Source organism: Trachypithecus francoisi, unplaced genomic scaffold, assembly GCF_009764315.1.
Source record: "Trachypithecus francoisi isolate TF-2019V2 unplaced genomic scaffold, Tfra_2.0 Lachesis_group19, whole genome shotgun sequence".
Classification (NCBI taxonomy): Eukaryota; Metazoa; Chordata; class Mammalia; order Primates; family Cercopithecidae; genus Trachypithecus; species Trachypithecus francoisi.
The window spans coordinates 50064027-50090640 of record NW_022681464.1 but is presented as its reverse complement, the minus strand read 5'-3'; positions in this window follow the sequence as shown (position 1 = coordinate 50090640).

Genomic DNA, 26614 nt, shown 5'->3' with positions numbered 1-26614 from the left:
TAAGTTGTGGAGTTGTTATTTTCTAAGTTCATTCCTGGGCAATAAACTAACCTTAGCAATACATTTTTGGAAGGTACAAATTCTGTCATCATAAAATGATTTAGTCATGAAAATGAGATAGAATGTCCTGTTTCTTCAGGTCCCAACTTTGTAAGACTTGCTTTCATGATATTTTCTGTGTAGCTGTCCCAAGCCACATGGGCAAGAAATGCCACGCGTCTCTTCTGTGCATGGCACTCAGCAGTGATCACAAGAGGAGGGGGTGTTTGGGAACTAAGCACCACAACAGGTGGGGATGGAGAGTGACCCTTGTGTGTTCTGTCTGCAGTGGAAAAACACAGGACAAGCAAATAGATGGTGTGCTTGTTTTCATATCACATGATCAAAATTAAGTATCTTTAGCCTTTAATATGCAAATGATCTTGCTAAAATACCAATGATGTTGACTTATGCTGTTCATGATGCACCTTGAAATGTAATCTGACATGAAGGGAGATTATGCATTGTGTGTGTGTGTTCTGAGACCATGCCAAATGGCTCTACAGCCCAGTTGACATCACCCAGCCCAGAGAACCCCACACAGCCCTCCTGCCTTTCCCCATGTTATCTGTTTGTTCCCATTCATGATTTGCATGTTTATGCACTTGTCTAACACACTCTCCTTGTATATGGAAATCCTGATGGGTCACACCTAACCTTCTCTGTTTTTGAGCCTTCTTTGCAAGTGATTGATAAAGCCTTGAAATTAAGAAAAAAGCACCTAATAAATGCATTAACATAATCATTTATAAAAATATATATCAGAACATATAAATTTGACATTTATAATGAAATAATCATTAATCTTTTTAAGAGCACAACTTCATGTGTTAACACTTTAGGACACTGGTAATTTTTACTGTTTGCTGAAAATGTTTCCAATGCGTAGTCAATCGTCTGTATTTGTGAATTCACCATCCATAGATTCAACCAACCAAGATTGAAAATATTCAGAAAAAAAAATTGCATTTGTACAGAACATGTTCAGAGACTTTTCTTGTCATTATTTTCTAGGCAATCCAGAAAACAACTAGATAGCATTTACCCTGAAGTTGGTATTATAAGTAATCTAGAGTTGATGTTAGTGAACCAGAAGATGTGCACAGATTATGTGCAGGCACTACACCATTTTATATCAGGAACTTGAGCATGTGTGGACTTTGGTATCTCCAGGGGTTCTTGGAACTTATCTCCCATGGATACGGGGGCAAATGTACACATTTGAATTTTCAAAAGCTTATAATACATTCAATTAAATTCCCACTTGGGGGCTTCATCATTTTAGACATTCTAGAGTTTTGCACATCCTGATATAATTACTACGGTTCTGGTGAATGAGATGGGAATTAATAAGTGAACACTTGATTCATTAAGATGCTGTGATCCCTACTTATCATAGAAAATAATGGAGTTCAAAGAGAGTAACGTTAAATTAATAGTGAGAGTACTTCCATTCGAAACGAACCTTTCTCTTTGTATTCTTCTGTCTACTCCCTTGTTGCCACAAAAGTTTCCTACAGAGCCAGCGGTTCCTCTGAGGGCCTGAGCTAAGTTGCTTACAGGCCCTGCAGAACCTGGGGTGAGCAGGAGCAGATGGGAAGCTGGAGGGAGGTTATACCACCTGCAGGGAGCCGTGTGTCTGGACCACAGCCCACTGTGCCCTCCACAACGGGAACACAGTATGGCCAGATCCACATATTTTTAATAAAAGTTGAAAATCCACACATGTATATAAAAACATCCCAATATTTAAATGCTAGCTGATTTTTTTTTTTTTTAATTATCTAAGCCACACAAAACCCTTCTGGTGTGGGCATGAAGACCTTCCGTCTGTGGCCCCTAACTTTTGCCATGAGTGGATGACTCTGCTTCAGGCAGTACATGGCAGTGGCGTGCCCTGGTTCTCTCTGACTCTGGACTTGGTCCTGAAAACAGGCCTTTTGCAGGTTGAAATGCCAGGCGGCCAGCCCTCCTGCCTGGACACAGGGGGAGGGGCATCCTCACTTGAGACAGTGGGTCACTGGTAAGGGGCAGGAACAGGAGTCTCACAAACACAGCACAACAGGGTTAAAACTGAAAGAAAAAGTGGAATACAGAAAAGGCCTAAATTTTAAGCAGTTGCCGATAGATTTTGGCTATGGCAGGAAGAAGCAGACAGTGCACTTCACATTCACAGGGAGAGAGAAGGCGCCTTCAGTTGCAGACTCCGTCCACTAGACCAGGGCTTTGCAAGACTGAGTGTCATCAGAGTTTGCTATTCATGCCTGAATCCACATAACTGTATGTAGACGATGCCTAGATTATTCCAGAATCGTATGTGTGTGTGCGTGCGTGCGTGCTGTGTCAACGTATCTTCTTAATAACCTTATCAAGTACCCGGCGCTAAGACATCCCTTCCAGTATCATTAAGAAGCATCTCCTAACAGCTTTACTCAGCACCCATCTCCCTGTGATCCTGTTTCCTTACAATTTCAGTTGTTAAAATAAGAAAAAAGTCTGATCTTTTTTCACGATTTCAAATAACTAAACTAAGATAATTTATATATTCAAGTTTTTAAAGTTATAACATATTTTGATTCCATGTGATTGATTTCTAGAACTTTGATCCAACTAAGCAGTATTCAATTTATTTTTTATCTATCTAAATTTGGAAATTTGCTGATTTGTTTGATGGTTTCAATTGTTGTTTGTTACAAATAACAAAATCAATATAACAATCATGGGGTAATATAATCTGTCATTGTATTATGTATTTTAATATAGAAGATTAGAATAGAAATTATGTAGCTATAGAACACATTTCATGTATATGTATGACTGGCTAGAAATTAAATTAATTGGATATTTTATAAATTCTAAGATTACATATACATCATTTTAATGCAATACATTAGAGTCGAAAGAAAATATAAAACTCTCAACAATTACAATATTTTGTATTATTTTAGCTAAAAAGAAATGCCAACAGGCTGCTATTTCAGCTGTCTCTTTGTTCGGTACTGTCCAAATGAATTCCCAATAAAATAAGATTGCTTTTAACAATTCCAACTTGTCTAAGAAGATTGAACTGGGGAGATTTTACCTTTTCATCAACACACGCACATTTTCTCTGTCGGCCATCCAGACACACATACAAAAACAAACTTGTAATGAGTGGGTACTTTATCAAGCCCTTTCTCCATCTTTCATTAAACGACAGAAAATTGCTCTTTGCCGGGTTTGTCAATGCAGCTTTCCCTCCCAGAAACCCATTTGTTTCACAGGCTAGCACCGAATATTGCAGGGATTTGCAGATTTTAAGTGACAAATTGTGCCTAAGTTTACATTGCTCTCAGAGTTGTGGTTTGTTTTGGTTTGTTGGGGTTTTGTCTGCATGATTTTTAAGGAGCTGGGACCTCATGACAGAGGGTGGTTCTGTGTCTCTCCCGGACTCTGCAGACTCTGATGTGTCATGAAGTCAGGGACTTTGCTGTGTGATATTTTCCCTCTAGATAAGGGTGTTTAAATGGCTCTTTTCTCTGAAAACAATCTCTGGGCAAGGTGTGATATATGTGGCTAGTTTAGACTAAAAGCACAAACAAAATGGGAAAAGTGTTCTTTGATTGCGTTCCTTCTGTTCTTCATTAAATCTTACTGAATTTGTCATCTTTTTTTAATTGCACTTACACGTAATGGTGGGGAAAGGGTTTCATTTTCTTTTTTTTTAATGAGTTAAAAAATTAACCATTTTACACCTTCTGCAAGAATAGCTCTTTTTGAGCATTTCAGACCAAAAAAATCCCACAAATAACAGCAACGAGGTAGCTTTGCCAGGCAACACTTTGACGTGTAGGATTATAATCGATGTAAATCATTGAGCTTTGCTGATCGTAACATCAAGGGTGTCATGTGTGGGGCTGCAGCTTGTTGGAGTGATCATTATTTATTCATACCGAAAGATTAGCCAAACACTATAATGGTGGAAATTCTATTGTAAAGGTGAGTGAACAGATGCAACGTTAAGTGTACTTGGTGGGGTTAAAGTGGACAGAAGATGATAGCTTTCAATAAAGACGTAGCAGAGCTCAATTGCAACATTTACATATGCTGTGAGTTTCCAACCAAATAAATGGAGACGGGCTTTGGACCGAGCCTGGAGCAGCCCATGCCCTTTAATTGCCATTTACATTGCAGAGAATCATTAATTTCTAATTCACCTATTATTCACTCTCCTTAGTATGCTATGTCGATGTCTGTATGGGGGCAGTGAAATGAATGTGGTTTCCACCTTGCTTTAGCTACTTACATTTTGTGATTTTTTTGGATGATTTTTTTTTTGACCTGAACAGACTACTTTCTACTCATAGCAAGTTTAGGGCTCTTGTTGAGATATGATTTATGATGCTACATTAACCCTTCATTGACCTAGAAATGCCCTAATATTAAAACATTTGACACATAGAAAATCAAAAGCCGTTTTATTGAAAGTGCTATTGTCCGCATCATAAGTTTCCTCAATGCGATGCCACAGTTACCCCATCAATTTCCAGCTACTATTGAGCATTGTATTGAAAAACTAATGGACAGACTCCTTTGTCATTTCTGTCCCAGTGACCAGCAAATAGCTCAGAGAAAGCCTCTCCCTCCATATCACTTCAGGCATTTCTGAAAGGCACATCCAAGAAAACACATTAGTGTTTATTTGAGGTTGTGAGGATGAATTGCAGAGGGTCCTTTTGTTTACTTATGCCTTTGTAAAGTTGTGACTTTGTTCTTCCTAATTTCTTACTGGGGATTTTATTTAAATGAACCCGGTTGGGGGGGATACTTCTTTTATTACATAAGAATGTTTACCAACTTCAGGGCAGAAGGTATGAAGTTTCAAGAGGAAGTGTGATTTAAATAGAGCTAACATTTTACTCCATGATGTTATGAAAATCGAATTGGAAAGGGCATATTTGTTGATGGCTAATATTCATCTAGTAAGTACCAGTACGAATCTCCCTGGTCTTAAAATAGCGAATGAATCACGGGTGCAGGAGGTTCTCCCTTTGCCCCATCCCTTGAAGGAGAGATGCTATCGTGGTCTCAGCCCCGGGCAGAGTAACCGGAAAACAAGTTTCCCTGAATGTAGTGAATGGGAGTTGGCACTGGGTTCTGCTCCGAGCAAGAAATGAGGGGAAGAAGGATTGTCCCCACAGTCAGGAGCAGCCAATTTAAGCAAATCATCTGCACAAGGAAGAGGAGTGGGCTTAATGAACATTCAGCACACATTTGACCAAAAAAAAAAAAAAAAAGCCCTGTCTGTGGATGGAAGTCCAGAAAATACTACACTCCCCACCATGATGAAAAGCTCTGGCTCAGTGCCAAGGCCTGTGTGGAAACCCCGCTCCCTGAGCTGCACGGGTGTTGTGGCAGGGCCTTGCAGGGCCAGCCTCCTGCATCTCTGCTTCCCACCGGCTTCCACAAACATAAAGCCCTGTTTGTATTTGATTGGCCATGGATAACATGCAAATGTGAGGGGTGAAAGAGCACTTTAAGACCTCAGGCATGAAATTTAAAATTGAATCCTGTCAAATCATAGGAACTCAAGTGTAATTCTCATTGTGTGGATGACAGCAGGCTAATTAGTAATACCAGGGAGCGTCCCCCTTCACCTTTAGGGTCACAAGCCAATGTACTTCCCTTGTTTATTAGCTTAACACAAAGGGTCATTATGGTAATCCCACCCCTCCATGGGGTCTGGGTGTTTTTTTTTTGGGGGGGGGGTCTCACTTTGATTTCTGGGTAATAAAACTTTGTGAGTAAATGTATTAACATAGTACATTTACATTTATAAATGTATTAATGTAATACATTAATGTAAAATTTTGTGAGTAAATGTAATAATGTGGTTTTGACAATCTTTTAATTAGTATTTACAATGCTTTTGAAAGTATTTGTACATGAAAATTGCTAACATGGTACTTCACAAAATCCTGCTGATAGCCTTTCTTGCTTCTCTTATGTAGAAGAGAGAAGGTAAGAGGGAGGTAGAAAGAGCAAGCAGGGGCCGGGCGCGGTGGCTCAAGCCTGTAATCCCAGCACTTTGGGAGGCCGAGACGGGCGGATCACGAGGTCAGGAGATCGAGACCATCCTGGCTAACACGGTGAAACCCCGTCTCTACTAAAAAAATACAAAAAACTAGCCGGGCGCCTGTAGTCCCAGCTACTCGGGAGGCTGAGGCAGGAGAATGGCGTGAACCCGGGAGGCGGAGCTTGCAGTGAGCTGAGATCCGGCCACTGCGCTCCAGCCCAGGCGACAGAGCGAGACTCCGTCTCAAAAAAAAAAAAAAAGAGCAAGCAGGATCCCAGGCACTCTTCCTTTACCAATTATGGTTTATGTTCAAAAATTAGACTCTCCAAGTATAATTACTTCCCTGTATATCTTCTGGCTAAACTTATTCTTTTTCTCTGTACTGTACTAAACTGCTTTAGCTATTTTATAAGAGCCAAGTATTTCGCTAAGCTCTTGCAATATTGAAAGAATCTATATTCTGAGAATTTGAAAACATGTCAGCCCACCTAAATTACATATTGATCAGGTTTAATTGCATGCCACCCATCAGTATTAGGTTTGAAAATTCATAAAAGAGAAATAATGTACTCTTTGTGGATGATTACTTCTGGGGCATTTAAATGAATTCCATCACTTAACCTGGGCTGAGACAGATTATTGAGCCCTGCCATCTAAGCGTTCAAAGACCAGTGCAGTCGAACAACTGTTTTCAACTATCAGAGAACAGCAGAGTGCAAACAATATAAATTTATATAGATTTTCTTTTAAGGAAAATAGCAAAGTAAAACATTAAAAGTAAACATTCATTTTTCAATTGCTTCCTGAATTACCCAGCTCATTGTCTCCTTACATCAGCCTGCATTTTTCATTCTTTTTGCATTCCAGGCATCCTTTTATTTGAAGTAGTAATTCACATCTTAATTAATATACAGTAATCAAAGAGATAAGCAAAGATAAATGATTCACAGCTTAGTTTTATTTGTTAAGGTTAATTTTTTATGCCAGTGCATAAAAGGGTTTTAATGCTGATTCTTCAGGGGACAAACCATTTAATTTTCATAAAATACTCCGAAGTTTTGCATTGTCTGTGGTGAATACTCTTTCAAAGCTTTCTTCTCACGAAGGTCACATCAGCTAAGAAAATGAGTTCATCATTAGTTTTCAGGATGCTCTTTGCATTTAGAAATTATGTTTGCTGGTATTGGTTGTGTTTTGAGAAATTGTGCTTATGTATGTTTTTCTTTACAGATTATCAATACAAAGTAAAAAGAGCCAGTTAAAATCATTGGGCTTACTTGGATAATAGTTTAAGAGCTACATTTTATTTAGACACTTTGAGGTAATAAATATCTGTGAGCATAATTAACTGTCTTTATCTAGGTCTAGTCCTACAGATGCTGCTTTAGGACCTTCCGTATTGTCTTTTATAAATGTTAGCGTTGAGTTTAGCCTGGGAAATTATCTGGGTCTGTGAGGTATGCCAAAAAGACTTGTTTTTAAATAGTGGATTATTATATATGTAGCCACTGAACAGATGCATCCCTTTGTCTTCTCCTTGGCACAAACAAAGCATCATGTTTTATTCCTTATGAAGCAAAGGTAACACTGGCCAAATGAACTCTCTGACAGATCTGACTTCATTGTTTATTTGACTGAAATCACAGCGTGGGAGGTAGAAAATGACCGTTACAGGGGCCAAGGGGCATGGTTGTATCTTGAGTCCTTACTAAGGTCACAATTGCATCAGGATCCTCTAAGAGAATCTGCTGTCTTCTCTAAGACAACTCAGAAAGTGCATCTCAGTGTTTCTGCCTCTTGGCTGATGGCAAATGCCGGTTCTAAAGCATGAGAAGAAGGATCGCCTGTACTTAGCATCCAATACTGTAAGCCATATCGATATAGGGGTGTGTGTTGATGTTGTTGTTTTGCTACATTCTTAGTAAGAAAATGAGGGGAAGAGAGACGTAACTGCCACACCGCGATTCTCCTGTGGGAGGCCAGCTTGCCAGACTTCCCACACATGGGAGCCAGGTGACCATGCACTCAGATCAAATAAAGTTATTGGAATGTCCTCAACGTTGTATGATGGGAAGGTGGCTTTACTTTGCTAATCGACTACCTGTTATCTAATTAGTTATGCTGTACAAGAACGCATTTACCTAAATCACCCACTGGGCAAATAACTTTTTTCCAAGACTCTACTGAAAAACAAGAAAAAATAGTATACCCAGGGAACACTTGGAACTCTCTTTTTTAGGACCCAAGAAATTCTTCCCTGGTAGGTTGTCGTTATGAGTCAAGGAAGAATTGATTTTACTTTTGGCTATTCCAACACAAAGCACAAAACAAAGTACTGATGAAAAGAAATTATCTTACATCATAACCGGTTATAGGGTGAGGGATGTCAGGTGGAGGAAGAGGAAACTCTCTTAATAATAAAAAGAGAGTGAGAACTGAAAATGCACAAAATAAAACACATGCAAAGACCTGAATCAGGATGGCCCTTAAAGAATTCATGCTAGGTATGAATTATATTTACATAAAATGGAAATATGATATAAAGGACTTTGATTGTTCTTTAAATTGTTGGTGGCCCAGGCAAGGTGAGATATGGATGAATGAAGAGTAAACAATGTTCTGTTGCTCATTGGGTTGAAGGTTATTCAAAATCTGAGTCCACTGGGCAAAAACTACATGCATTAAACCATTCTTGTTACTGTGGTGGTGGTGGTGGGTGATGGTGGTGATGGCATTGGTGCTGGTATTGGTGGTGGTGGTGGTATTAGTGTTGGTGGTGTTGGTATTGGTAGTGGTGGAGGTAAGGTAGTGGTGGTGATAGTGATGATGATGGTGGTGATGGTGTTGCTAGTGGTAATGGCAGTGATAATGATGCTGGTGGTGGTGATGGTGGTGATGGTACTGATGATGGTGGTGATGGTGTTAGTGTTGGTAGTGGTAATGGTAGTGATGGTGGTGGTGGTGGTGATGGTGGTGGCAGTGGTGATGGTGATGACAGTGATGGTGATGACAGTGGTGGTGACAGTGATGGTGGTGGTGGTGATGGTGGTGGTGGTGATGGTGGTGGTGATGTGGTGGTGGTGGTGGTGACAGTGGTGGTGGTGATGGTGGTGGTGGTGGTGGTGGTGGTGACAGTGGTGGTGATGGTAACAGTAGTGATGATGGTGGTGGTGGTAGTGGTGATGATGGTGGTAGTGAGGACGATGATGGTGGTGATGGTGGTGGAGGCAATGGTGACAGTAATGATGGTGTTGGTGATGGTGATAGTGGTGGTGATGGTGGTGGTGGTGACAGTGGTGGTGATGGTGGCAGTAGTGATGGTGATGATGGTGTTGGTGGTGGTGGTGATGGTGATGATGATGGTGGTGGTGGTGATGATGGTGATAGTGAGGATGATGATGGTGGTGGAGGCTATGGTGATAATGGTGATGGTGATGGTGATGATGATGGTGATTGTGATGGTGGTAGTGGTGTGGTGGTGGTGATGGCGATGGTGATGGTGGTGGTGATGGTGGTAATAGTGATTCTGAACTGCCTCTTAGGGGAAAGCAATGTGAAGAGTTGACGTCATCTCAGTGGGGTGCCTGGAGATGAGACCAGTAGAAATACAGAAGTGATAAACAGAGCCTCAGGGAAAGGCTCTCCATGTAAGTAGAATGACTAACCTCCAAAAGAATTCATTGGCATTCAAACAGCTTCTGACTATTCAGAATTTTCTAAACATTTCTCAAAAATGAAAATTCTCCCACTTAGGAAGGCAATACACAAGAGTAGAAACAGCATGCACTCTGAAGCAAGAAAGCCAGGCATCCAAACCCTGGCTCCCACTAACTGTGTGAGCCCGGCCAATTTTCTTAGCCTCTCCCAGTGTCGTGCTCTTCATCTGTAAAACCATAGTCTTAATAGTTTGGCCAAGTTTATTATTTAGCTTAAAATGGATCATATATGTAAATTGCCTTGTATAGCATTGGCGCGTATTAGGCACTTCATAAAAATTTCCTTTCTTATCATCTAATCAGTCAGTTATGAGATGTATTATAGAACCTAGATTTGGAGGTGGATTATATAAAGAGTTGGTTTTCCTGTTGCTTATAAATCTATAAAAAATTAAGAAGTCCCCATTGTGAAAACAGGATGGGGGAACGGGGGAATCAAGACTAAGGGAAGCTCATGCTCTTTGAACATCCCATTTCCTTTTGTCCCTGGGGAAAATTTATGTCACTTTCTGCTTTACAACTCTTTGCCACCCTCAGAATCTAATCAAATCCAAGAATTTTCTGTGTAAAAAGCAGCCTGTCTAATGATGAAATTAAGGACCTTATACTTAATTATACCAATGTCACATTGGAAAATGATATTTGGGACAATGAGAGGAATATGGTAGGCAAATTATTAAATTACTGTGAAATTTCTTTTGGCTTGATTTTGAATTCTAAAATATAAGAAACAATATACTTATGCAGTTTGTGCAGTTATTTGAGGATATTTTATATAATGTACTATTGAAATAATTTTTTCATATATAGTATGCACATTGTATTTGTATCAATGGCTTATTTGTTTGTGAGGAAGGTCTAAATCAAACTAGCTTTCAAGAAAGATGCTTTTATTAAGGCAAGTGCCCAAACTGCAAGACTTTGAGAAGGAAAGCAGAAATGCCCGGATGCAGAGAACTGAATATTTCTGTCTTCTATCCTTTCTGGAGGGTTGAATTGGAGAATAGTGGAATAAGAACCCAGCACTTTGGGAGGCCGAGGTGGGCAGATCATGAGGTCAGGAGATCCATCCTGGCTAATACGGTGAAACCCCATCTCTACTAAAAAATACAAAACAAATTAGCCGGGCGTGATGGTGGGAGCCTGTAGTCCCAGCTACTCAGGAGGCTGAGGCAGGAGAATGGCGTGAACCCGGGAGGCGGAGCTTTCAGTGAGCTGAGATCCGGCCACTGTACTCCAGCCTGGGCAATAGTGCAAGACTCCGCCTCAAAAAAAAAACCCAGCAAGCACATGTGCCTTGAGTATCCCCTCAGCACAGAGCTCTCCCCCAGGCCAAAATCAAAATGATCTCTGTTCTTACTGAAACTCCCGTAAATAGAAATTGCAGCTTCAGTGCATCATTTATTAGGTAAGCTCTACTTTACAATAGCAATAATTTAAAGAGGGGGAAGTTATTATTGCTACTATTGTTAGGATATGAAGGAGTTTAGCTGCTTACTCAAAGAATTAAACTGATTAGCTTACTATTTAATGTGCTCATGCCCAACTCAGTCCCTGCAGCCAGAATGGGTCCAGGTTCCCTCAGTGCACAGCAGCACCCCATGGCCACTGGAAGCCCCTCCAGACAGTGCACAACGGTGTCCAACTGGAGCCCAGCCACGTCCCTTCCACCAGAGCCAGACTGCAGGAGGGGCCCACACCAGAGAGCCCCAAGGAAAACGTGCCTCTCGGTCGATACCCCACTGGCACTCACCCACACTCAACGTGGATGAGCCTCAGAAGCAGGATGCTTGGAGAAAGAAAACAGGTACAAAAGTCCACACACCCCACAGTCCCCTTCATGTGAAATGCCCAGTCCACCCACCACACCGTCCCGTTCATGTGAAATGCACAGGATGGGCAAATCCACAGAGACAGAATGCGAATTAAAGTGGTTGCCAGGTGCTGAGGGAGGGAAAAGGGGGAGTGAGCAGTGGCACCTGAGGGGTGTGGGGATTCTTTTGGGGATGACGAGAGTGTCCTGGAGTCAGGCAGTGGTGACAGTTGCATCATCTTGTTACCACACTAACGACCACTGACACGTACACTTTAGAAGGGTGCATTTCATGATATATGAATTATACTCAGTAAAATAAAAGTCTGTTCACCCATTAGTACTGGGGTGCTGTCTAATGATTCGACCGCCTCCCCTCTCTCTGCCTTGACAAGCTCATCAGCCTACCTCCACATCTGCACAGAACTGTGCCTGGCAGACACAGAGTGAAGAGGAAGGTCTCCTGGACTTCTTATTTTCGCCCAGGAAAGCTGTGCTGAGTCACTGGCCCCGCGAAGCACCTTTCAGGGCACCCAGCTCCACCACACACACTGCAGTTAAACCACCACACAGCTCCTTGAAGCTTGAATATTCCCTGAGCTTTATATTACCTGGATATGCCTGAAGCTTGAATATTCCCTGAGCTTTATATTACCTGGATATGCCTGAAGCTTGAATATTCCCTGAGCTTTATATTGCCTGGATATACCCAAAGCCTGGCTATTACCGGGATATTACCTGAACCACATGTGGAAGCAAACTGCTGGAAATTGGGATGATTAACTTCATTCTGGAATGTCAAGGTGTGATGCTGAGATTGAGAAGTGAGTATGTGAGGTCGTCAGCAAATGTATTCAAAGTTTCCATGAGAACCGTTACAGAGAATCCAGCTCTGTCAAGGTAACCAGAGAAGCAGCTAGAAGCAGGATAAAACAGCACCAAATCCTCTTCTCGAAGAAAGACAAAGCACTCTCCTTGGAGGCCAGGTGGTCTGGTTCTCTTCGGAGCACAGGAGACAGAATGGAAGGAAAACCCATTTGCACACAAATCAAGTGTCTCCTCCTTGGCATGGATGGCTCTCACCTTCTCCGGTGAAGGTTTCCACAACCAGGAGGCACCTGTTTCACGGCGCGGTCAGCGTTCCGCGTGGCACACTGTGCATGGAAATGAATGCGATCTACCTTGAAAATGACGGGATGCCACGAATGAGGCTTTGGGTGCTTTATTCCTTCTTGCTTGCAAACTACCTCGATTAGATTCAGTCTTAGCGAATGACTCGTAATTCATGAGTTACATGCTCTGGAAAATCTAAGTATCTACAAGCTTCTTTGAAAAATGTGCATTTATTTCAAGGAGACAGAGCCATAGTTACAGATACTATACTATTTTCTGAGATCTCTCTTGAAGCGTAGCGATGACCAAAACAATTTGGGGATCACCCTGAAGTGATGAAAACCCTTCAAAGAGAAGATATGATGGGAAATATGAAGGAATCAAAAGTCCCAGAGAGAGAACTTCTCAGTATCCTCACCTCCTTCCCTGGGTGGGAGATGGATCCCCTCCTGTGCACCCAGAGGTTGGGGGGGTCTCCCTTCCTCTGCAGTCCTGCTTACTGAGCACGGATGGCACCAGCGTGGGCTGTGGAATGGACAGCAGTGTGTGAGTCCCATAGCCCCCTGCCCAGGGGAGGACTACTCGCACCACCTGAGGGCTGGCCTCGGGAAGGGAGCAGAGTGAGCCAGCAGGGTTGTGGGGAGCAGGCTTTGTATGACAAGAGGGGGATGCCCCTGACTCCTGCCCGCTGGATTATGTGACCGGCTTGTTTGAAGAATTTCACAGACTGGCAGGTTGAGGAACAGGTGGCGATGGCTGGTCCAGCTGACGGGGCTCTAGCTGGATGGGGACTTACCTGAGGGAAGCAGGAGAACTCACAACTAGGCATTTGGGCCCCGCGAGGCTCAGGCAGGTCAAGGCCTTCCAGTCCAGGTGGGGCCGGGCCTTGTCCCCGCAGAGCACCATGCAGCACCCACTGCCTCAGTGCCGCGGCCTGTTCCCCGGGGAATGAGAGGCTGCTCTTCACGCTACAGGGCCAGGCAGAGCCCAGCGCTGGGGCTGTCCTTGGAAATATTTGTTGTAAAATGTTTATTGAGGCAAATACAGAAATAAAACCGGGATCGCTAAAGTCCACACATGACTCACAGCGCAGGACCCTCTATTGTTATGTTTTCAGAAGTGTTAGAGCAGAGGATGGAACGTGGAGTCAGAAGGACCTCCCCTCTGGGTGTCCCTCAGCCAAAAGTTCATTTTAATTGCAACTCTCAGAGATGTTCATCTAACCGGACCCTTTTCACCGTTTGATGGCATTTTCGACCCTCACCTAATCTATTCCATTTAATCAGGAAGTGCCCACCCCTGGACTTTCTCCTGTGATGATCTTCCGACCACAGGAGCTTTCTATGAGCCAATTCCTACAGACCCTGCTCTGCGAGGTCACTACCACCTCTTACACAAAACGGCAGTTTACATATTGTTTAAATGCATGAATGCTGGCATTGACTTCTTGTGATGGGGTGAGAGCTGGGTGGCATGTTTATCTTTAAGACCACACTGAATAAAAACCCCTGGATGTGCTAATGCATTAGTGAATGCTACTAGGTTAGGGCTTCTGCAGAGGAGACACCTTTCTAGTAAAAGATACAAGAGTGGGGGTGCCAGACCTGCGCCTGTCACCTGGGAAGACCAGCGCATGAGCGGGCAGGGTGGGAAGTCTGGTGCTCCAGGCACACTGTCCTCAGCGGCTGCCTACTGCCTCTTGAACCCAAGGAGCCTGAACTCATGGCAGAATAGCTTTCACTATAGATCTATGACAGTGTAAATGTATAAATAATTTTTTCCCAAGATTTGCAGAAAAATAGATCTCAAGACTGCGTTAGTTTTGCCATGTACCCAGAAACATAAATGCATTCTTGAATCTGTAACTGCAAGTCTTGAAAAATAAAACTATTTCAAAAGTATGCATGGCTGGCCGGGTGCAGTGGCTCATGCTTGTAATCCCAGCATGTCAAGAGGCTGAGGTGGGAGGATTGCTTGAGCCCAGGAGTTTGAGACCAGCCTGCACAACATAGTGAGATCCTGTCTCATAGTGAGACCCTGTAGTGCACGCCTGGAGTCCCAGCTACTCAGGAGGTTGAGGTGGGAGGATCACTTGAGCCTGGGAGGTTCAAGATCACTTGAGCCTGCAGTGAGCTATGATTGCACCACTGCATTTCAGCCTGGGCAACAGAGCGAGACACTCCCTCTGTATAACATATATGTATGTGTATTATATATATACATACATATGTATGTATGTTGTATATACATGAGGCCATCATCCCTTAGAAGGTAAATATATTCATAGTGGGCATGAAACTGTGAGTGCCAGTGTTACTAATTAAAGCACAGATTGAGTACTAATGCTGCCCAGATACCTCTGACGCGTGACTTTTGCTGGATATTAGAATAGTAGATGCTATATAGATACTATAGAATAATATCTATAATACAGATGCATGGTTTGGTGTTACAATGACCTGAATTTGAGTCCTGAGTCTCCAGTTCCACTTGTGGCTTCTGAAAATTGGTGCCATATTGGGTGGATAGAGCTTAAGCCGTAAGTTGAGTCAGAACTGAATGAGAAAATTATTGGAAAATGGGAGCTCCATGTGTGCACCTTGCAAACAATGTTATTATGATTTAGGATAACAAATAATAATATCATTTATTGCACCTCCAATGTATTAAACATCAATTTACAGTTCACAAACTGAAAAATAACCTTATGGAACTTGTCTTTGTTTTACACCTGGGTGATCTGCTGCAGGAATCTTAGCTTCCGTGCCAAGGTTTAGTCCTCCCCTGTCTTCAGTCTGAGATACTATGGGAGTTAATCCAGCAACATTCACCATCCATTTGCCCCTTTAAATTCTATATAGCCTTCTCCCAAACTATGGTTATCTGTTAAGTTACTTTCAACTCTGTTTGCTTATGTCCAGTCAGGCTACAGGCACATATCTAGAGAAATATGGCGTTTCCATCAAGCAGCCTGACCTTCTCTCGGTGAGCTACACACGGCCAGGTTTTTACTAGTCATTCTGTGAATGTGGAATGTCCCGTAGCCACCTGGAGATTTGTGTGCCTTTCTCCAAAATGAGAACTAACTGATCCCTTGGGATTGTCCGATTCTAATATTATGTGATTCTAAGATAACAGTAATTTTCAGAAACTCACTAATGATGAACAACACTGGGTTTACTTTTTTTAGGGCATTGAAGAAGAACAGGCCTTTTGTGCCCCGTGGTGAGTGACTCCCAGCTCCACCTGGTTCCAAAAGGGACTTGAGGCAGCAAAACCTGGCAGTGCCCAACAGAACCCCCAGGAACACTGACCCCAGCTTCATTCTCTCTGTGCTGCCCCACAGTGTGAGAAATACTTTCATAAATACAGGAATTAAGAAATCTTGGAAGACATTCTACTGTACTTGTATTTAACTCTATTCAATGTTTATAAACATAAAATACATACTTTATGCTTCTGACAACCTTTGCTTTCTATTGACAATGCCAATACAACTTCATCTAATGCATTAAAAACGCAACCAGATTATTTTCCCAGATTCACATCTACTTTTACTCAAATTACATAGAATGTAGAGGCAAATGTGTGTTTCCTAATAAGTAATTTCCTGGATTTGCAGGACGAATTCTGCTGGAGAAACCTGGCGGAGGACAAGGCCATGCTTTTGGCGAAGGGTAACAGTCATAGTTAACTTGGTGGTCAGCAAAGACCAGTCGCCATCTCAGCAAACACGTTTTAGATTAGTCTGTATTTTATTTTCTTTTTGTCCCTAGATTTTTACATTTCCAATCAGATAATTGTATCATGGCTGAAAGCCAGTGTTCCCCTATGAAGAGTCCTGGGTTGTGAATAAGAGCTCAACCTCAAGCCAACAGGGTGAGCTCACATTCCACTCTGTGTCTCTCCGTGTTCACACCTGTGACATGAAGAGGCTGAATCTCCAAGGCTCAGTTGAGCTCAACATTTCTATGGGGCCATTCGTACATTTGCCATCATTCACAACAGGACCTGCTTGTCGTCTTGGGCTCTTCAACCTCCAGTCTATATTTGGATGCAATATGCTTTGGAACTATGTTTAAGGATTATCTTAGGGCAAAATTCAAATGGGGTGCTACGTAGCAGCACAGCTGTAAAATGGAATTGCCTTATAATCTGAGAGATCAAAATGAACAAAGCCATTAAGAAGTCTCATTCTTGTTTGCATAAACCTGTTAGCCTTGTGCTAGATATATAATTCACAAAATAGATGATTTCTGCCACCCATTACAGAGTGTTTAGCAAATGCAGAAAGGTTTGCACAGTATGTCTATAAGTATTTCTCTTAGGAATTGAAATGGTTTGTCCATTCTGTGACATCAAGACCAGAAATTCTCACGGTTCTTTACTCTTCCCCCCGAAACAAGATCATAACTGGAAGCTGACACAGTCCAGGTATACGTTGGAGTATATTGATCTCTGTTTGTCTTGCTTCTTAGCATCTAGAACATACTTGTCATGTATACTAAAACATAAAATTTATTCTCTTCATAAAGTTTTACTAAATCAGCTGCAGAGGAAGATGTTATTGGCAGCTTTTTCATTATTGGCTGTAGTAAAGCTGAAGTGTCTGATTATTTTTGTATTTAGGGCTTGTCCTATGTCTTGTGTGTTCAGTGATAAATAGAAGGCCATTTAGAAATTCATGTTTCCCCTGAAACCTTTGTTATTCTTGGGAAGATCATTTCAAATTTACTTTATAATGCTTTTTAGGTATCAAGTGCTTTTGATTTTACAGAATCATGTTTCCAAGCTCTGTCACTATTGTTAAAGATGTGTGTTATGAGAACTTAGAAAACAACAAAATTTTTTGAACAGTTCATAGATTGGCATAAGATTAGCATTATTCTAACAAGTACTTACCAGATGGATTTCAGACAAGAAACAGCAAACAAAACTATAAAATGGGATTTGGAAAGAAGGAAGATTTTAAAATATCTTGTTTCTTTTACTGCCTCCAAACTTGACATTTAAAATATACAACCATATTAAGGCATAACCGTCTTCTATTGGAAAGAACAATGAATGTAGAGTCAGAAAATCTGCAGAAGAATCAGCCTCCTCTGTACCAGGAGGTGACCCTAGGTCAGCCTCATAACTCCTGGAGGTTGCAGAGTGTGTGACGATTAAGCAAAACGTCATGGTCAGGTAGAACCAGGCATGCAGAAGCTGGTTAGCGAGTGTTTGTGGAGCAAATCAATCAATGACCACAGAAATATAAAGGTCGTACATTTTAGGAAAATGCGTGACCTTTCTCATGACTTTCAATTTACTAAACAACTACCTGGCCCTCTTAGCATCGCTCAGGAAAATCATTAAAGAATATGAAATCATCATTATTGTCGCCATAGTGTCTCATCCTGAAATATCAAACACAGAAGAACACTTCATACCATGCCCTGAAATCAGGTGCTCGTGCACTTGTGAATTTCCTTTAGGGATGATGTGTTAAGCCAGCAATTGTTTTCCTGACCATGATATTTACTACACACTTCACATCCTCTCCTAATCTGGCTTAAGCTGTTCTGGATTATGAATGTATCTCTTTAAGGAAGCAGTCCTCAACCTTTTGGGCAGCAGGGACCGATTTTGTGGAAGATAATTTTTCCACAGACTGGGAGCAGGGATGGTTTCAGGATGATTCAAGTGCATTACATTTATCATGCACTTTATTTCTATTATTATATGGTAATATATAATGAAATAATTACACAACTCATCATAATGTAGAATCAGCGGGAGCCCTGAGCTTGTGTTCCTGCAACTAGATGGTCCCATCTGGGGGTGATGGGAGACACGGACCCCTGCTTTAGGGTACATTCTTGGATTCCATAAAAAGAATTTCATATGACTCCAGAATTCAAGGACAACTTTTTAATTTATTATTTTATTACATTTCAACTTTCATTTCAATAACCGTTATTATTATAATATTAATATGTTTAGTATTATTGTTATAAAGAAGAGGAGAAAGTAGAAATCTTTATTTGATGCTTTCTACATGCCAGGCAATGTGCTGCACAATGTAGAATAGAATCTGATTTATTCTTCCCGCAGCCCATGAACTAGATCCCTGTTTTATAGATTAGAAAACTGAGACCCAGAAAGACCCAGAAAATCTCCCAAGGCAAGTAGAAATGCCAGAAAGTTAACTCAAGTCATGTGACCGTTTACAACGACTTTAATGTCATGTTCCTGAATTTCAATTTTTAAATTTATCATTGTTATAATCATAGGTACCTTGATGCTCTAAAGCTATTGAAACAAGAGAGCATATATATACACACAATGGAAAAATAAGCTTATTGTCAACCATTAACAGGGTGCAAAAATTATGTGTTCATATATGTGTCGAAGGATCTGCATTAATTGTGAGTGGATTTCCGTAATCAAGGAAAATGGCTCATGAATTGCCCCCGTATGAAAACTTTATTTCCAAAAATGAATAGCAATGGATCTCAAAAACTGATTTCTTCTGTCTAACTGAAACTGAGCCATCAAGCCAACATCTCCTCAGCTCCTCCACCCCACCAGGCTCTGGTAACTGCTGCTCTACTCTACTTCTGTGAGTTCAACTTATTTTGGATTCCACATATAAGTGAGATCAGAGAGTATTTTTCTTTCTGTGCCTGGCTTATTTCACTTAGCACAGTGTCCTGCAAGTTCATCCATGTTGTTGCAAATGACAGGATTTCCTTCCTTTTATGGCTGAGAAGTATTCTGTTGTGCACATATACCACATTTTTAAATCCATTCATTGGTGGATGGACACTTGGGTGGATTTGGATTCTGTAACTTGACTACTGTGATTACTGCCACAATAAACATGAGAAGGCAGATATGTCTTCAGTGCCCAGATTTCAAATCTCTGAATCTACACTCAGAAGTGGGATTGCTAGATCATGTGTTCATTCTGTTTTTAGTTACTTGAGGAATCGCCATACAGTTTCCATAATGGATGCAGTAATTTTTGTTCCCACCTGCAACAGGCAGTGTGCCATTTCCTTCACATTCTTGCTTGTGATTTTCTGTCTTTTTGATAAAACACCTTGTTCTAGCGGGAGTGAGGTGACTTCTAATTGTAGTTTTAATCTGTGTTTCCCTGATGAATTGTGATGTTGAGCATTTTAAAATATATCTGTTGGCTATGTATTCACCTTCTTTCAAGAATGTCTATTTGGGTCCTTTGCTCATTTTTAATGAGGTTATTTCTTTTCTTGCTATTGAGTTGTTTTAATTCTTCATGTATTTTGGACAGTAACCCTTTTTCAGGTCTATGGCTTGGAAATCATGTCTCCTAATCTGTAGATTGTCTCTTCGCTGTGTTCACTGCTTCCTCCACTGTGCAGGAGACTTTTTGTTTGATGCAGTACCACGTGTTTACTTTTGCTTTTGTTGCCTGAGTTTTGGGGCCAAATCCAAAAAATCCTTGCCCAGACCACCACCATGTAGTTTTGCCCTTACGTTTTTTCCTCTCGTCTTACAATTTCCAGTCTTAGGTTTGAGTCTTTCACCTGTTTTGAGTTGATGTGTGTATATGATGTGACGTAAGCATCTAATTTCTTTCTTCTGTATGTGGATATCCAGGCTTCCTAACATTCTTTATTGAAGACTCTGTTCCTTATTGTGTGTTCTTGGCAACTTTGTCAAAATTAATTTGATCATGAATGAGTGAGTTTAATTCTGGGCTCTCTATTCTGTCCAACGGTTGATGTTTCTGTTTTTATACCAGTACCATGCAGTTTTCATTACTACAGCTTTGTGCTGCTTTAACATCAGATAGTGTGATATTTCCAGTTTTGTTCTTTCTGCTCAAGATTGCCAGATGTTCAGGGTTTTCTGAGGTTCTGCATACATTTTAGAATTTTTTTTCAATTTCTGTGAAAAATGACATTGTAATTTTGATCGACATTGCACAGAATCTGTAGATCACTCTGGGTAGTATGGACATTTTAACAATGTTAAGTGTTCTGAGATCTATTTGCACAACATGGTAACTACAGTTAATAGTAGTGTATTATACATTTTTAAGTTACTAAGATATCAAATTTTAAATGTTCTCACAACAAAAAATGATTAGTATTTGAGGTGATGGATATATTAATTAGTTTAATTTAATCATTCCATATTGTGCACACACATCATAATATCCCTTTGTACCCCACAAATATATACAATTACAATTTGTCAACTTACAATAAAAATATTCATTTATTGTGTCTGGATAAAGCCTTCTAGTTGAATTTCTAGAAATTAAAAGGAAGGAAATTATTACCTGAGTAAAACATCCATTTTTAAGTCAAATAACTTTTATTTCTTTGCTTTCAACAAATTGAAGGACATAAATTACTAGTCTGTATATCACAAATGACAAAAATAGTTTTGATGATACCTCATTATGTGATTTTTCAAATAATTTAGTGACATTGTCATAATAAAACTCTTGTCATTGAAGAAAAGAAAAAAGGCTAATCGCAACTTTGGTTTTTAATAGACAAAATATTAGTTAGTAAGGCAAATATTCCTTCTTCTCTTCCATCTTCTTACCCACATCAAACTAAGTATTTAAAATATCTAATAATTTTTAAAGTCAGAAAGAAGGAAGAGAATAGCTTTGTGACTAAGAAAGAAGTGTCTGGATGAAAATTATCAAGTGTGAGACATAAACACCGTGTCAAAGATAAGAAACTTGGGTTGAAGAAAGGCAAACCTGGTTAAGAGGCCACATTTTATTTGAGGAGTAACCTTGGTATAAATTTCATGCATTCTCAGCAGCGGAGGTCCACCTAAAGGGGCCCTCTGGCTATCACCATGGATTGTAAGCATTGGATGAATAACACCCTAAGCAAGAGACACCCAGTGGAGAGCCTGCAGCACTAAGTGGTTTTTTGAGCAACTCAGGGTAAAAACAATTTCACTGTGTCAGGGAACCAACCACATAGAACAACCACAAGAAGGCAACCTCATGCCTGTCATGTCCAGTGGTGGCCTCTGCAGAACACCATCTCTTGCCACCACCCTCATGAGCCTGAGAATCCTTTTTTCTACAAGCTTTCTCACTCAGTTCTGGAGTCTTTACAGTAGTAGTACTTGTAATTATAAAAATAAACCTAGCTAGGCCTTCTTGAGTGCTTGACACGTGTACGGCGCTGAACGTTCCACATGGATTATCTCATTTCATCTCTCAGTGGCCTCCTAAGGGCAAACTGTTACAGACTCATTTTAAAGGTAACGCAATCAAGAATTAGAGGAATCAAAAGAATTTCTCATGATGAGAAAAAGGGCCATATCTCACACCCCAAGCCAAAACCTAACCAAAGCCATATCTATAGGATCCTGTAGCTAAAATAACACCAAGGCCCAACCATCCCTTAAAAGTGATGACTCTTTCTATATGAGAATTAAATTTGGTGGGTTTAACATGGCCACGTATCTCTGATGGCTCCGTAATCACGACTACAAATTACAATGAAGGAAGAAAAATGGAAGGAAATGGCCCATGTGAGGACAGAGAAAAGAGTAGAGGTGGCAGCTGCATCCAGTACAGTTCATTGAACTCACATGCTGGGGAGTGCGTGGCCAGGCCCTAGAGGACCCTGCAGGGGATGGAAGTTGCAGGTGTATGGCCTGCAGGTGCCTCATCCTGCAGAATGCTGGACAAGACAGGAGCTTATGGAAGTTCCTATAGGGAGCCGTGGACCCTCCAGGTCCCATTGCCTCCTTGTGCACCACACCCGCAGGAGGTGTATTCCCTGGAGAACTTAAGCTTGAATTTGACAACACCAAGGATAGAGAAGAGCAGAGGAGCAGGGAAACAGGCAGGTGATGTCAACACTTGTGTAAGGACCACACAGGGCCTCAGCTCGCTCTTCTCTTGTCCCACCTATCGGCAGAACGAAATGCTCACAGATGAGCCTGTGTGGCAAGTTCTCTCTAGATACACACACACACATACACACATGCATGTACATACGCACACACACAAACGTACACACACATGCATGTACATATGCACACACATAAACGTACACACATATACACATTTGCACACACATATATACATGCACACACTCAGGCGCGCACACACACACACACACATGCTAAAGCAAATGTTAGAAAATTCTTCTTTGGACAAAACTGTCCCAGAAAAAAAAAAAGTGGATTACGACATTTGGGTTTTCCACAAAGTAAGAAGGACCCTCTCCCACTGAATCCTGCTGTTAACTTCCTCAGTAAACTGGCCTGTCTGCATGCACAAAGCCAACAGTCACAGCAGATTCGGCCACCGGACATCAGCAGGAGGCTTCCCATCCGTGAGACAGAGAAAGTCAAGAACTTCAGGAGACACAGAAACCTGCACCTCTCCCAGCTGTGGTTAAGGAATGAGTCTGCCTGAGAAGATAGGCCTCTGGAGGTGCAGATACAGGTGGCATAACCACTGCTGCTGGGTGGTTGTCAGCTCTGAAATTTTACATTCACATAATTCAGATGTAATATTCACATTCACATATGACATGCCATCCCTAGAGAGACCGTGTCCCTGGACTAGTGTTTTCTTTGTGGATATGTGTGTTTGTGTGTGCATGCATGTTTCTGAATGTGTTTTAACAAAAGCTAGGAAGAGACAGTGTGAAGCTAACACAAATCCACCTCCTCTAAGACCTGAAAGAAGCTAACAAAAGTTCCACATGGGCATTGGTGGAGGCCTGGACTCAGGAAGATGTAACACACTTGTGTTTGGTGGAGGTGGAGGTCAGGAAATCCCTGCAACTTGGGTTATATATATATACACATACATATATTATACATATGTATATATGTGTACGTATATAAAAATATACATATATAATACATATATTATACATATGTATATATGTATATATACACACACATATACACATACATATATATGTGTAATATATATAATACAATATTATAATGTGTGAGTGTATATATATATATATGTTTTTTTTCTCACACACACATCCCATTCTGTTCCATTGGTTCTGTTTCTTTGTTTTTATAATCCATTGGGCAACCTTACAACCTTAAGCATAACGTATTTTTTTATGAGACAGGGTCTTACTATGTTGCCCAGGCTGGCCTCCAACACCTGGCTTCAAGCAATCCCCCTGCCTCAGCTCCTAAATCACCGGGACACAGGTGTGAGCCACCACACCCAAACTAGAGTAACATTATATTTCGAGAAATTTTCCATGAGCATCAGAACCTTTATAAGTGCTTATATTCCTTGATCCAACAATTCCTCTAGGGAGACTTTAATCTAAGTCAGTATTCAGAGAATGCACACAAATACAGGCACCAATTTGTTCCCCTCAGCACTGTCCATAATAGTAAAACACCGGAGAAAAAATTATACGTATTGGTTACTGGATGAAACGACAGACGACTATCAAATTAGTGATATAGATGTATATTTGACCTCAACATGATGTTTGTGATTTATTACATGAAGGAAGCATGTTATAACAATGTTTAGAGTATGTGTATTGAAACGTAAGTCTGTATGATTTTTCCCTAGTATTCATTTAGTTATAGTGTACTCAGGAAAAGAAAAAAAAAAACACGAAACCATTACTATTTGAAAACAACAAAAGCAAATTTAATAGGCAACAGCCATGTACATAATTTAGGGGTAGATATACCTAGAAATGTCTAAGCCTATCGAAAATATCCCACTGTTCTTTAATCCAAGAAATCAGGGTTGCCTTCCTAAGTTCCCAAATTCCTGGAATGTCTTTTTAGTGCTGTAAGACAGCAATTGAAGGATTCGAGGAGATTCAGCACCCAGACTGTCCACACCATCCCAGGCCGTTGGCTCTCAATCCCCTGTGCCCCAGCAGAGCCCTGCTCTGGAGGCTGCACGTCCGGGCCTCTGGAGTCTGATGGGCCTGGGCTCAGACCTCTGTGCTTCTCTGCACCCACTAGGAGAATACCTGGATGGATTGTTTTCTCAGAGCTGCTGTTTGCGAATTCTGGAGATCATTTGTGTGGATTAACTGAGACAAGAGATATTTGTTATCTTCATATAGAAAAGTCAGATGTTCTTCAAGGGGGAGTTATTCTGCATAAGCTATCTTTTGGCGGCAAATGGCACGTTGTAGCTGGTTTAGCCCATGGCAACTGTTATCTTTGAAAACCCATGCAGCTTCCTTCCAAGTTGCACCCCGCGTGGCTCTGTGTGAGGTGCACACCCTATGGGTGGCTCATCCACTTATTTTGGTTGAGGAGAGAAACATGGTACCATGCATGCACGCAAAGTGAAAACCGGTATCAGATCCAAATTTGCCTTTCAGAAATGGAAAGCTCTTTAACTGAAATCGTTTCATTTTGGCATAAAGGGCAAACATCCTGGTGCTCCCACATTTCCAAAGCTCCTTGCTTTGTCCCCGGTTTGGTTGCATCAATGAGGTATATTTGGAAAATTGTAATTCTTAAGGAAGCATGTGGCTTTCTCTATGAGGATTTATGAAAGAAATGTTTTGCTCAGTTTTTCTTCATATATTGTTCCTTAAAAAGACAAACCACTGGCCGGGCACAGTGGCTCATGCCTGTAATCCCAGCACTTTGGGAGACCAAGGTTGGTGGATCACGAGGTCAGGAGACCGAGACCATCTTAGCCAACATGGTGAAACCCGGTCTCTATTAAAAAAAAAAAAATTAGTCGCAGGTGGTGGCGGGCACCTGTAGTCCCAGCTACTGAGGCTGAGGCAGGAGAATGGCTTGAACCTGGGAGGCAGAGGTTGCAGTGAGCCAAGATCATGCCACTGCACTCCAGCCTGGGCGACAGAGTGAGACTCCATCTCAAAAAAATAAATAAATAAAATTAAATTAAATTAAAAAATAAAAAGACAAACCACTTTTATGACTGTCGCATCATTTGCAACAGTGAGACTTACCACAGAGTCATCACCGCGTCACTACGTGCACATGAAGGCTGCCTTTTCCTTGGCCTCACCCCTCTGGTAGGTGGCGCACCCCTGGGCCCTGTGGGACATTTCTTATTAGGTGAATACCATTACCTCGTGCTGTCATAGGATATGATGTATTGATAGCTATATCTGAATCAGGAAATCCTGAGAAACTAAATATTTAAGGGTTATAATAGTGCTTGAGGACCTTATGAATTTTAATAATATTGTCTTGTAAGAAGGCAGGGAGAAACAGGTGATATACTATTATATTGAAAAATGTTAGCTCTCTACATGTAATGCATAATCTTGAGTATTATTTTAATACTCAAGATTGGCTGTAGAGTCATACAATTGTAAAGATTTGTTAAATACTTCATTTTTATGTGAAGTTTTACATATTTCATGGAAATATCTTGTTAGTCAATGATATTATATATATTATTTACATATGTAAATTATTTTATATGATTTTTCATATATAAATTATCATTTTTCATATATTACAATATATAAATTTAATCATCAGATGGATTTTCCTGTAACAAAAGCAAACTATAATATAATCTTACTTTAAGTTAATCTAGCAAACTTTAAGCTCAATTCTTTTGTTATTATGACAGACAACATAGTACTGACTTTTTTAATCTTTATTTCAGAATTAGGAGACAATTTCTGTCTTTGGTATTTCTCAACTCTGACCCTGGGTTTCCTCATCTGAAAGACAGGAATAGAAACTCCTAGCTCCTCAGTCTCTTGGGAGCCTCTGACGTGTCCGGTACAACAGGCGGCCCTGAACGGGAGCTTTCTTCCCATCTGAAATCAGTTCTCCTGGCAGACGTGGCCTCACTCTTCTGGGTCTCAAGTGCTGTGTGCCCTGGATAAACCTTCTCTGAAATTCTAAGTG